Here is a 13662-nt window from a genome sequence, read left to right on the forward strand (position 1 = left end):
CCTCTTTGTTTCCTTCATAGCACTAATCGCAGCATGCAATTGGGATTCATATATATATATATATATACACACACACACGAATATATACTTAAACCTCAATAGTAAATGGTATCTCATTGTCATTTAAATTTGCATTTTGGTCACTAATGAGGATGACGCGTTTTCCCAAGGAATGGTTAGTGGTTAGCATGATCTATTTGCCCAAATGTTTAGTTAACGTCCCTATTTCTTAAGACTGAGGACGGGCCTAGCCAACTGCGACCCCATCCTGTTCACTTGTCTGGGGGCAATTTATTTTCCCGTTTCCTGGCAGAGTTAGTGACTCATGGTGACCACCTCTTCGCAGGGATTTTTCCAAAACCCAAACCCATTTAGAAGAAAGTGTTTGTTTTAGTTCAACATCACCGAATGTGAAAATGGGCAAAAAAAGTTGCATTTGAGTAGTGCCAGGTACTCCCTATTATGCAGTCATTATTGAAAAATTATTAATGGCCACCTGATTATGCATTACAAGGTACTGAGAGTTCCGGGGGAGCAAGGGGAGCCCTGCCCCTCACCGGCCCCTCCGCCTTTTCCAGGGCGCTGTCCGCGACAAGGCACGCAGATGGCCTAACTGACGCAGGGAGACGGCCCAAAGCCGAGGCAGGGGACCCCACGCTGCGCTCGCGGGGTAGACGGGTAGACCTTTGAGATTCCGCGACGTCTCCCCGACTGCAGCCAGGCCGCTCTCCCCAACCCCGCCGAGATTACAGCTCCTCTCGCGAGAGCCCGAGCGAGGCCAGGCTGCGGGCGGTGGCTGCGGGATGTTGGCGGAGCGCTTCAGACCGCGCCCTCTCTGGCGCAGCTGGGAGAAGCGCGGGCGGGAGCGGCAGGCGGCGCGCACGCGCAGGTGAGTGGGGCGGTGCGGGGGCACCAGGGCGGGGGGCGGAGCGTTGCGTCGCGCGGCGGGCACGTAGCTGCGCGTCCTCAGTATTTAATGTCTCTGTGTTCCTCCGGCCTGGGCAAGCACGTGGGGGAGCGGCCGCGGCGCAGCGGGGCTGGGCTGCTGGGCTGCTGGGCCCGGGGGCCGGGGGGGGGGGTGCGGCGGCGGGCGAGGACTCTGCATCCCGACTGTCGCCGAGGACCTGGTGAGTTGGGGCCGCCGGGGCTGCTGGCCCGAGGACCACCTGCCAGGCCCCCGAGGGCGGCGCCGTCGGGCGCTGGCGAGTCTAGGGTGCAGGTGCGGTGTGCGACGTGCGCTCCAGGTGTCCCGGAGGCGGGAGGCTGCGGACGCCGAGCGCGTGCGGAGGGGCTCCGGCCCGCCGCCTGCTGTCAAGCAGGCCCTTTCGCTGCCGTCGCCTGCGCGCCCCCTCGTCCTCCCCCGCCAGGGTTGTCTGCCAGCGGGCTCTCGCTGACAGGTCGCGTGTACGCGGCTGGGGCCATGGTCTGCGGCCGCGTGGTGCCCCCTACGCGCGTCACAGCCCTCTGGGGCGGGGGAGGCGAGGACGCGGCGCCCGGGGCACCCCTCTGCGGCTTAACTTTCCCCGAGCGCGCACACGCTCCCGTGAGACAGACCCGAGCGTGTCCCACCCAAGGTCGCCCAACCCCACACGCGTTTACTTTTCAAAGGTCGTGTGTAGCCAAGTCTGACCCGGGAGAGGCGGCGGCGGGGCGGGCTGTGGGCAGGGCCAGGTGCTCGTGAGGGCGAGGAGGTGTCCCGAGGCCCGCGGGCACCCCTTTCTTCCTCCTGAAGGGCTAGAGTTGAAATGGTCACTTCAGGAACCTTACTCAACTTCTGGGCCCCTTTTAGCTCGCGCTGGGTTGCTCCCCACCTAGGCCCAGCGGTGGCAAGCCCGTGCAGGTAGCCTAGCCCCCGGGAGTTCATTGCGGCGAACCTGGGAAAGAGGCTTGGTTTGCCGAACTCGAAGGATGGCTAGGACATGGTGGTGATTGGAACCCTGTTTCGGGGGCAGGGACCTTTTGAGCCGAGTTAGGGTCCTGAGGTCAAAGGCTGGGTGTTTCTCGAGAGGATTAGCATTTGCAGACCCTTCAAGGGTGTCGGGAGAGGTGGAGGCTGTCCTGCCCGTTGTGCCCGCTGACTTCATGCTTCGGGGCGCGTGGGTCACGTGTCACACTCCGCCTGCACCCCGCCCCCCCCCCCGGGTCCGTGGTGTGGAGGGACCACGCTAGTTTCGGGGTTATGGGTCAAAATGTGTTTGGGAAGACGTGGTCTGAACGCCTCGGAGTCAGGCTTCCACCAGTTCCATTGTGCCCTAGGGTATAGTCCCTCCCTATCCCCCTCCTAGGGAGGCTTAGGGAAGGAAAGGCGCTGTTGATGGTGGGCGGTGCCGAACCGACCCGGGACTGCTGGAAGCCCTGGGGGTTTTGAGATCTTCCTCTCCTGCAGGGATGCCCGGGTTGGCGGGTGCCTTCCTCCCGCTTGGCCGCCGCTAACAGAAACCCGGTGCTCTTCACTCCAGGTGTAAAGTGGAGGCCGCTCAAGCCGGGTAGGGCATACGGGCAGAGCAATTAGATTAAGCGAGCTATCTTTTCCCTATTGAAGTGCAGGCTACTTTGTGTTTAAATTTATCTCCTGCCGGGAAATTTGGGCTGCTGGACACCTGGTACGGTCATATTTGTTGGTTTGCTATCCCCCTCCCCCCTCCCTCCTTTGTCGCAATTACTGATCAAAGAACACCATTCACAAAAAGCTGTTAATTCTGGCAACTAGTAACCTTACTGTGTTGTAACCAAGTGCTTCCCAAATTAGTTTTTCTTTTTTCTTTTTTTAAACTCTATTCAGAAAGCAAAGCTTGGACTCTTAGTAAGCACCACCCATCCCCTTTGCTCTTAAAGGCATAGAGCATCTTAGAAATGAGTAGAGGGTAGCAGGAGCATGATTTGATCATTTATCAGATTTCTCTGTTTCTGGCATTCAAGTGGTTCACCTGCTGATTATTTAAGACTTTCGGAGGGGTGCCTGGCTGGCTCAGTAGGTACAGCATGTGAGTCTTGATCTTGGGGTTGTGAGTTCAAGTCCCACATTGTGTAGAGATTACTAAAAAATAAAACTTAAAAAACTTTCTGAGCACTGGAAACCAGGGAAGTTACGTTTGGTGGGGGAGCTTTTGTGTTGAACTTTAACCCTTTCACTCCTAACTAGTTTTGTGGGTTTTGGGTATTAATTCCTGGGTGTATTTTCAGACAAAATATGGCTCCAGGACTGAAGAGGGCCTTTTGATCCTACAGTTATGCAAATCACTGAAGCTTCAATGCCTACCTGGATTAAGCTGGCTCCTTTGTCATGCATATTGCTAGGTGATGGCCCAAAATTTGCAGAGAACTGATCCCATCTAAGCCCTTGAGTGAGACTTCTGAGTCGCTGGAGCCTTTTGTATGAATATCCTTTCCTCCTCCCAGCTCTTTGTAGGAAGTACATCAACCCTTGGCTACTGCAGGGTGAGCACATGGGTGTGTGTTGTCAAAGGGGCCTGCTCAGGTGCCAGGTGGCTGTGGCTCCAGTGTGAGATTGCTGAGTATCAATATTTTAAAGCAGTTTGTTTTGCTCTAGCTGGTAATCTAAATTATTTGTGCTGCTTTGGACCCAGGCCTGGCCATAGCCATCGTTTGTGGGTGAAGGCTAGTTTTAGCCTTTACAGTGTTCCTCTCATCCTAAAGACAGATTGAGATTATATTTTAGACTGGGCACTGTGCCTGGTTCATGATGGCTGTTCAAGCGTTGCTTTTTTCCTCCTCCTAAAGAATCTCTGAGATTAACGTTAAGTTTCTCTTGAATCACTTGAGTGATTTGGATTTTATTAAAAATAACCCTCCCCCTAGCCTCTGACCTGGAAACTTGGTTGGAAAGAAAGCAAATTGGTTTCCCCACACTGCTCCCAGCCTCCTGGCTCTAGCCTGCAACAACATGATTTGGTCGAGTGCACGTTTCAGGGTTTTGAGGAGTGGGCACCCCATGTGCCTGGCCAGCTTGTGCCTTCCAGCCCATTCTCCCCAGGCCACTCCTTCCTGATCTTCCCTGTGAGTCTAGAGTGAGAGGACCTCTCTGTAGCTTGGTCTGTTGTGCTGTTGTGAGGAAGTCAGTTTTGTGTATGAGTTAACCACCTTCTGTTTGCCATTCTGTTTTCCTCTGCTCCGGGGAGGCAGGGGTCCTCTGGGCCTCTTGTCCTGCTGAAATCCTCTCCTACCGAGTTGCTAATCTGCGTGGGATGTATTTAAATCCTAAACTTGGCTTTCTAAGGCAAGTTCTTTTTTCCACAGCCCTTTCTGGTGTAATGCCTCATGCAGATTTCACCTTTATGATCATTTAACATTAAGTACCCATTGTATGTGGCACTCCACGGAGCAGCTCTCCTGGCTCCAGTACCCGATTTTATACTTGGGCTGTGGAAAACAGGATCAGTGACGGTGTTTTGAGTGGGACAGAGTCTGGCTGGAGAGGTAGCTGGTGGGGATGTGGGAACTATAATTTTAGAGGATGCCTTTTCCTTGACAGTTACAGTCTTGTGCTGGGAGAGTTACAAGCAAATACCTTCCTGATCCTTTAATTCTCACACCTCTGAGTACAATTGAGGAGGGTGACTGCTGGAGGTCAATCGGGATTGTTTCAATGGCTAATATAAATACAAATTGAGGGGCAGAGATACTGACAAGTATGGCATTGTGCTTTAACTAGGTCCTCTGGAGAGCTTTGGTGAGAAGAAGGAATAGTCAAATCCGTGGGCTTTTCTCCTAATCTTTCTGTTGCTTTCTAAGCAGATTGTTGCAGTGAAGGAGTGTATGTTATGCAGCATTTTGAAGACTGGCCTTCAGTAATAAGTAGCTTTCAAGGTGTCCTCTTTACTTTTCCTCCTACTAAATGGTCTTCGTTCTGTCCGATTCCTGGCCGTTTGGATATTTCTACAGCTCAGTTTGGTAGTTTGCAGCAATTGATAGTAAACATTCTGTCCCCATCTGGTAATACTGGCAGCCTGCCTTCACTCAGCCCGGTGTTACTGAGGCCCAAACATTCAGTAACAAAGCAGAGCCTCAGGTGAGTCGTGGAAGTAAAAATGTACAGTGCTGAGGGCTCATGAATGAGGCTTGTTTCCATGCTGGGTTTAGCTGGCAAGAGCCCTGGTTTGGGGGGTAAGCCCAGTTTTCAGGGCTGAAACCTGGCAGTGGTTCTAAACCCTTCTGGGGTCTCAGTTTCTTCAGCTGGTAGAAGGAGGGTTGGTTAACATCAATCAAAGGTGTTCAGATTCTGCTCCTTAGAGTGCCTCTGGGCTGCTGCAGGGTGGAGTTGCCTGCAGGGCTGTGTATGGGGAGGGGTGTGTTTGGGCTAGGAAGCATGGCTCTGTGGATAGTGTAAGTCAAAGACTAAAACAAAATGCCACAGTCCACTGTTTTAAGTGCATCTCAAGTTCTCTTAGCCCTGAGATGCTACAGTGCTAAATATTTTTTAAGTTTTTAATTTATTTAAGTAATCACTACACCCAACATGGGACTTGAACTCCCGACCCCGAGATCAAGAGTGGCATGCTCCTCTGACTGATCCAGTCAGGCACCCCTTATTTTTTTATTATCTCTCTATTCTTATCTCCTAAATCTATCCTTAAGGGAGAGGGTCTAGAGCTGCCTTATCCTATAGGGTAGCAACTAGTGTGTCTGGTTCAATTTAAACTTAAGCATTAGGGGCACGTGGGTGGCTCAGTTGGTTAAGCGTCTGCCTTTGGCTCAGGTCATGGTCCCAGGGTCCTGGGATCTAGTCCTACATCGGGCTCCTTGCTCAGTGGGGAGTCTGCTTCTCCCTCTCTCTCTGCTGCTCCCCCTGCTTGTGCTGTCAAATAAATAAAATCTTTAAAAAAAATAAAACTTTTAAGCATTAAATACAATTTAAAAATCCATTCCTTGGTGACATTAGTCTCATTTCAAGTGCTCAGTATCTTCATGTGGCCAGTACTGGACAGTGCAGGCTTAGAACATTTTTCACCATCACAGAAGGTTCTAGTTGGACAGCACTGGTCTTAGCTTTGGTCCAACTGTAAAAGCTTAATTGTCTCACCTTGTAAGGCATCCCATGTTTGGGCTTAGTCCTCTAGAGTCCACCAACCCACAGCTTTGGTGACAATTATTTATCAGCTCTATCTATGGCATGTTAAGCAAGTTCTGGTTTGCCAGTTTGGAGGGCAGTGACCAATTAAGAAATGGTTCTAGAGAGGAGCATGGTGAGGAGTCTGGGGATGGGAGCACTGAAGCAGGAGGGGCAGATGCTAAGCCCTCGGAAAGCTGTTTTGGTTTGAAAACTTACTTATTATCTTAAAGGCCTTTGCTGGTTGTCTAAGGCTACTGTCCTTGGTCTTCAGATGTTAGCAGATTTGCTGCTTGGTCCTTCACTCATCCACCTGATGACTTCCTGTAGGATCCCACTGTGAGACCAATGCTGAACCAGATTTGCAGACACCTTACAAACAAGCGTCCTTTTCATTCTGCCCCTCCAGTCCATCTGGGTGTTAGGAGGCCTATTTTTTTTTTTTTTTTTTGGGACAGAGAGAGAGCACAAGTAGGCAGAGTGGCAGGCAGAGGGAGAGGGAGAAGCAGGCTCTCCGCTGAGCAGGGAGCCGGATGTGGGGCTCGATTCCAGGACCCCGGGATCATGACCTGAGCTGAAGGCAGCCGCTCAACCGACTGAGCCACCCAGGCGCCCCAGGAGGCCTGTTTTTATGAAGGCGTTGTGAAGAGTTGGGCCACAGTGGTGGTCTTGAAGTGTTGATGTGGGGCTAGCTTTGGGGAGTGAGCTTTATTTCCAGATACCCCCTCACCTAGTCCTGGGCATGCCTAGTTTGAACCCTGCTTGACTGGCATATAATGTGAAAGCTCTCTTGTGTTGGAGCCAGCCAGCATAGGATGCATAACAGGTACCTGTTAAGCACCTGCTGTATACCTGGCATCTTAGGAGGGTCTTCCCCCCCAAACTATAGTTGACCCTTGAACAACGTGGGGGTTAGGGGAACCAGCCTGCACCCCCACCTTCTCCCCGTCCCTTCCTGTGCAGTAAAAAAAAAAAAAAATCCACGTATAATTTTTGACTCCCCAGAAACTGAACTAACAGCCTGACGCCAACTAGAAGCCTTATGGGAACATAGTAGTCAATGAACACATATTTTGTATGTTATGTGTGTTCTATTCTGTATTTTTTTTTAAGATTTTATTTATTTTTTGACACACACAGTGGGAGAGGGAGGGAACAGAAGCAGAGGGGGTGGGAGAGGGAGAAGCAGGCTTCCCGCTGAGCAGGGAGCCAGATGCAGGGCTCGATCCCAGGACCCTGGGATCATGAGCTGAGTCGAAGGCAGACACCCAACGACTGATCTACCCAGGCGCCCCTGTACTGTATTCTTACAAAAAAGTAAGCTAGAGAAAAAATGTCAAGAAAATCATAAGGAAGATAAAACATTTACAGTAATGTACTGTGTCCCAAAATCTGCATACAAGCAGACCCATGCAGTTCAAACCCGTGTTCAAGAGTCAGCTGTGTTCCCTTTTTATTTTATCTTAACCCTACAAGGTAAAGTATTTCTTCTTTGCATGAGGGCGCTGAGGCCCTGAGTAAACTAAGCGGACCCCAGGACGCAGGGCTGCTTTGTACTTAGATGAGGGTTCTCTCTCTAGCTGCTTGCTTAGAGACAGTTTCTTTCTTACTGCCCTGTTATCCTTCCATCCTCATCTGGAAAATGAAACTGGGTTTTTAAAAGATCGAAATGATATATCCCACAGTCAAGCTCTTCGGTGTTTTGAGTCATCATCCTCATTACCCTCCTGTGGAGGTATTAGTAATCCATTTTACAGGATGTTTTCATTTTACGCGAAACTGAAGTTCAGGATCCTGCTCTAACACTTGTCTTTCCAGAGTCATGTTTTAGCTCCAAATTATGCAACTTTCCAGTGCCTTTGAGCAGCACAAATAATGACTGTGACTAAGACAGCCTTGTAGGCCTTGTAAGACAGCTGTGCCTTAGGGCCTGGAAACGGGCTCTGCAGACTCTGGTGTAGCTCAGTCACCTGGTTGAAAAGACCTCAAGTCCCTCATTCCTTGGCTCATAATAATGCAGCCTGTCAGACCTCACATGGAGGTCATGAGACCCATCCCCGAGCCCTCAACAGGCTGTTGCCTGGGAGTAGCTTGATCTGTCTCTGCTGGGGGAGGCACAGATCTGGTCAAGCCCAGCCCTCAGCACACTGCCCTGCCACCCCTACCCCTTCTCCAGCCTTGGCCTGGGACCGTAGACCTCCATCCTGTCCCTCCACAGAGAAAGGAGCAGGAGAGACTTGCCGAGCAGCCTTGGAAGGAGGCCTGCACCCTGATGTGCCTTGAGCTCTGGTGAGAAAAGGCTGTGCTGAGAATAACCTCCCTGCTTTGTCCTTTGACTTTGGTGAGGCCCACCCAGCCAAGCTTCTCTGTGCGCTATTCTTAGCAGGTGGCATCCTTTAGGAAGGCCAAGTACATGTGGTTTCAGCATGCAAGCAGGTCCTGGTGCGGACGCTACTGCTGTCTCCCAGTCGGGAGGAAGGAGAATAAAGTCACCCTAGAAACTCTCATGGGGTGTGTGTGGGGGGCGGTGGCTGCCTAAGAGGTCCCTGGGGCTGCCTTTTCTATTCTGGATCTGTGGCAGAGGCCCAGTCCTGCCTCCTGGGCCAGGCAGGTCCCTAATACAGGCAGCCCAGGAGCCAGGAAACGCCCTAGTTTTAGGACCTCTTGTTGCCCTAGCGGCCAATTTCTCTGGAAATCACATTATCCCATTTTCATGGGAAGTCACCCGACTCAAGAGCAGGCCTTCACACAGGTACTAAAAATTCTGTAAAACTGTGGTTTTGTTGGTAGCCTGATTACTGGCATCCTCTGGCTTAAAAACGAAAACAAAATCGAGAGGTGGTAAGAGCCATGCCCCTTACTAGGAGTTCTCACGGGGGGGGGGGGGGCACTGAAGCTGAAGAGATATGAAGGAGTTTGATGAATTCGGCTCCTCACCACCATCCTGTCTTCTCCCCCTTTTTTCTGTTCCTTCCTTCCTCTAACTTGGAGCTGCCAACTCCAGCCCATCTTTTTCTGATTAAGAAACCTTCGAGCCGTATAAGGCCCTCTGTTGCCTATGGTTTATGTTGGCTGGAGACTGAGGTTGTTTTTGCAAAGTCTGATTCAAAGAAGTAGCAAGGGTGTGTGTGTGTGTGTGTGTGTGTGTGTGCGCGCGTGCGCACACACACACACACACACGCATGCATGCATGCACATCCATTCCCATCTGCTCCCTGGGGCTGGACTGCCTTCTTGGAACAGATTCATCTGAGAGGGTGGGGGGCTAGAGTAAGGGCCTCACATTGGCTCCAAGGCTAATTAATGAGTGGTGTGACTGCGGGGCTTCCTGGCAAATGCATTTGCTGAGAACTCCAAGTAGAAAGTGAGCCCCTATTGGACTCACGTAGTGTGTACCTGCTGGTCTACCAGCCAGAGAAGCACCCTATTTCTGAAATAGATTCCAGAATTTGCTTCTGTTTATTAATTAAGAAATTACAGGGGCACCTGGCTGGGTCAGCTGGAAGAGCATGCAACTTGATCTCAGGGTCATGAGTTCGAGCCCCATGTTGGGTGTAGAGATTACTTAAATAAAACTTTAAAAATAAAATTTAAGGGGCACCTGGGTGGCTCAGTTGGTTAAGCGTCTGCCTTCGGCTCAGGTCATGATCCCAGAGTCCTGGGATTGAGCCCCACATCGGGCTCCTTGCTCGGCGGGGAGTCTGCTTCTCCCTCTGCCCTTTACTTCCCCTCATACTCTCTCTCAAATAAATGAATATTCTTAAAAAAATAAAATTCAAAACTGCATCACTCAAAAAATTAAAAAAAAAGAAAAAAGAAACAAAACTACAGCCCCTTGTCTCTTTGGGCAAGTCCGTTCTCCTCTCTGGAGGAAGTTGGGTGAACCTGTCCCTCTGGGTTCTTGACCTTCAGCAGGGCTTCGGCTCGGTGATGGTGGGGAGCGATTTCTATGGCAGCAGCCCTTCAGCCTCATCTTCACCTCCCCCCTTGTTGCTGTCGCTTGAGTCAGCCAAGTTTGTTCCTGCCTTAGTACTTTGGCACATGTTCTCCCTGCCTGGAACTTTCTCCCCCTCTCCTTTCCCTGGCCTCCTAGATCTTGGCACGGCTCCTCCTCAGTGTTCCAGCCCTGCTGCCACCTTTGGAGAGGCGTTCCCTGGCCATTCTGTCTGAGGCTCCCTCTCTCCCAGGTACACTTCACCAGCTCTTCTCAACCTGGGTTCCCCCTCTAAACACATGACTGAGTGACTAACTCAATGAGTACCCTTCCAGATGCACAGGAGTATAGTTAACTCGTTATGTAAAAGGGGTGCCTAGGCTCAGTTCTCTGAATACCTTTTGAGAGGCTGCAAGTTTATGCCGTTGGGTTGCTGTATCTTCACAGTGTCTTCTCTGAAATGTGACTCCCTACCCCTCCCGCTATCTCTGCTTTCTGAGGGCTCTTTCCACCACCTCAGCCCCCTCTCTGGTGGAACCTGGCTCACAGTGGGAATTAAAATCTTTATTAAATGACTAGCCCTGAGGGGTCCTGCTACCTGATGCTGGTTAGCCCTCAGTGGGGTGGGGAGACCCAGTGCCTTGGCTTGAAAGGTTCTTACCATCAATAAGCCTCTGCTCTTTGTGATTACTACTGTTAGGTCAGCAGGGCAGTTGGGGGGCTCTGAAGCAGAATTGACTTCAGTTACTAGAAAACAAAAGCATTACATGTTTGTACGTAGATGAGTTGACACTCACTACATATTATACTGGTTAACAAGAATCCTAAAACTCTGTGGTAATAGAGCATCTCTTGCTATTTAATAGTTAAGAATGTATTTTTTTTTTTTTAATTTATTGGAGCGAGAGAGGGAGCACAAGTAGGGGGAGCAGCAGAGGGAGAGGGAGGAAACTCCCTGCTGAGCAGGGAGCCCAATGCGGGGCTCCCTCCCAGGACCCTGAGATCATGACTTGAGGGTGAAAGCAGACGCTTAACTGATTGAGCCACCCAGGCACCCAAGAATATACTTTTTGTTCTATCAAAGCACTGCTGGTAGAAAGAGTTGATACACAAGTTATACACAGCTGTTCTTTGAAAGAACAGCCCTTTCCCCGACCAGTCCTGTCCTCTAGAGGCAGCCGCCCTCAGTTCTTCTAGGCTGTCCTCCCTGCCATTTACGTCTGTATTACTAAGTGGGATGCTTTTCCTTGCTTGCCTGCCTGCCTTTTTTTTTTTTTTTTTTTTTTTTTAATGTTACCTGATTTGTTTTTCTACTCTGGAAGGTAAGGACTTGGCTCATTCCTACACTTTTTTCCTCCCCTCATCTTCTTGACACGGGCAGGTAGCTAGCACAACTTCTGGTCAAGCTGCTGAGAATGTATATTATGCTGTAAATATTGCTTATGGCCTCAAAGTTCTTGGTTTTCCATATTTCCTTCCTCGTGGCCCCCCCCGCCCCCCCCGCCCTGTATTTCTTTCACTCCGTTGTCTGTGTCTCATGCCATCTCCAGCTCTTCACTGTGCCTCAGCAGTTACTCTCAGAGCGCCTCATTGTGCTCAACACAGCAGGTGCTCAGCTGTTCGTGCTGCTCCTGGGAAGCACCCCCCTCCCTTGCTCTGCTTCCCCTTCATCCTGGGACTCCATGCTTCCCTTCTTTGGTGTTGCTTTGTGCATGGGTGCCCCCTCCTTTCTTGGTTTACCCCCTTGTCTTGGTGGAGTCCATCTTTTAGGAGCTTGCTGAGAAAAAGCGGGGGAGGGTAAGCAGCCAACAAGAAGCAGGCTGACTTGGTCCTAACAGACAAGGACAAGTCCTTCTGAAGGCATGGGTTTGGGGTGTGGCCCAAGACTTGGTGGGAAGTCAGCAAAGACAAGGAGGCGCCCGCAAGCCTTTCACCCTGCCAGCAGAGTATCTGGTTTCACTTTATGGAATAGTTAAATGAGAGGGGTCTGGATTTGGGCATCAGGTGCCGAGGAAATGGGTATGGAACGAAAATCTGCATATTGAATGGGACAACCCAAGCCCTCTTGGCTCTCACGGTGCTGGCATTCAAGCTAACAACCTCTCCACCCCAGGACATTAGAACATTCTAATCTGTGGAAACTGGCAGCCTGATTCCTGTTTGTCCCCCACCCCAGCCAGGATACTTGCCTGACTCTTGGACCAAAATTGTCCATTGGTCAGTGGCAGAGGATGGTACCAACAGGCCCATTGAAGAAGGTCATTGGTTTTTTTTTTGGCCCCAAAAGAAACTGTTGAGACTTGAAAGTGCCTCGAAAGGACGTTCTGTCTGTTTCATTTCTGTGTTCTGCTGTGCTTTGTACCTGTAGGTGCTCCTCAAGATTTGTTGGATAGAAATTACCTTAGGCCTTTATGTGATTTCTGAGTTGGTCGTATTCCACTCTCTGCCATTTGGAAAATCGGTGTCGCACCTGTGACTCTGTTCACCTGAGGTGGTGGCATGAAGGGCTGCTTGCCTCACACCATCCTTTCTGATTCCTTCTGAAGGAGTGTGTCGTCTTCATTAGCTTTTTGGGGGATACTTGTTGTCAGAGCACAACTTCCTATCTTTGGGGCAGTCTTGGGTAGTCTTCTGTGGTCATGGGCAGGAACACTGTGTACCTAGGAACACTTCCTTGGTACCTGCTTTATCACTGTCCTCAGAAATCCGTCGGAATTTACTGGTAAAGCGGTCTGGTTGCCACGTGCTGGGGCAAGGGACAGGATGGAGGTGACATCGTTGTTTAAAGTTTTTGAAAACCACAGAAACTTTGAAAACCACATTCCTACCCGCCAGACGAAACAATGGGAAGACCTTTGTAGAAAATACTGACACCCCCCCCCCGCCTTTTTTTTTTTTAATCATTTGAAACCTAATGAGACTGGATCTGCCAGATATTTGGTCAGCAGAGCAAGGGAGTCTGGGCATGTCACCTTTGTATGGAGTTTTTACCAAGTTTTCCAAACTGGGAGTTAGTTTAAACATCTCTTAACTTGGGACCATGTCCAGAGAGGGGATTTTTTGCTTCTGGCTCTTCTTACCTGGAGCTCCTGGGATTGGGCTCTGGGTCTCCATTTTGGCTGGAGAAGGCTTCACTGAGCAAGTGCTCCCACCCAGACGGTACCGGCACCCAGACGGTACTGGGTTAAGCCTCCAGCTTCCTGGAGAGCAGCCCAGGAAGTGGTCTGTGACTTTCAGACAGCTGATCTGCTGAGAACAGGGAGTGGGGCTGAGAAGAGCTCACCTGGCTGCTCTGTGGGGCCATCACAATGAAGGGTGTGGAGGACAGTACGGGGCAGGACCTCACAGCCCCACTGTGAGCTAATTTGGAATCTTTAGGGTGCCAGCCAGCGTGAGTCACGGCCCACACAGGCCCCCTACAGATGAAGGTGACAACTGTTTGACCATCAGGGCTGGGCTGAGACCTACATCCCTGAGGCATGGCTCCAGCACTCTGATTCCTGGGCCCCAGCCATGCTGCTGAGGGCGAGTGGCCCAGCTTACCATCGTCCTCCACCCTCAGGGGCAGCACCAGACACCACCCAACAAGGTAGGCCCTGGCTGTCACAGCATTTACCCAGCTCTTGTGTTTGTTTCCGGTCTGCTCGGAACACCCTCTAGG

General features: G+C 50.9%; 1 protein-coding gene across 2 annotated transcripts in view; it reads left to right on the top strand.

The window, feature by feature from the left end:
- The first annotated feature begins 814 nt into the window (after positions 1 to 814).
- AKAP1 (A-kinase anchoring protein 1) overlaps positions 815 to 13662 on the top strand; it is a 34085-nt gene continuing 21237 nt past the window's right edge. Inside the window, exon 1 of one of the 2 annotated variants that reach the window (XM_028093011.2) lies at positions 815 to 889. The gene's annotated coding sequence lies outside the window, so the exon portion shown is untranslated. Of the gene's footprint in view, positions 890 to 1080; positions 1128 to 13662 lie in introns of those variants that run through there. The other variant, XM_028093010.2, reaches the window with a different exon arrangement.

Source organism: Eumetopias jubatus, unplaced genomic scaffold (assembly GCF_037043125.1).
Source record: "Eumetopias jubatus isolate StellerSeaLion01/CBP00866 unplaced genomic scaffold, mEumJub1_p1.0 scaffold_10, whole genome shotgun sequence".
NCBI classification, from domain to species: Eukaryota; Metazoa; Chordata; class Mammalia; order Carnivora; family Otariidae; genus Eumetopias; species Eumetopias jubatus.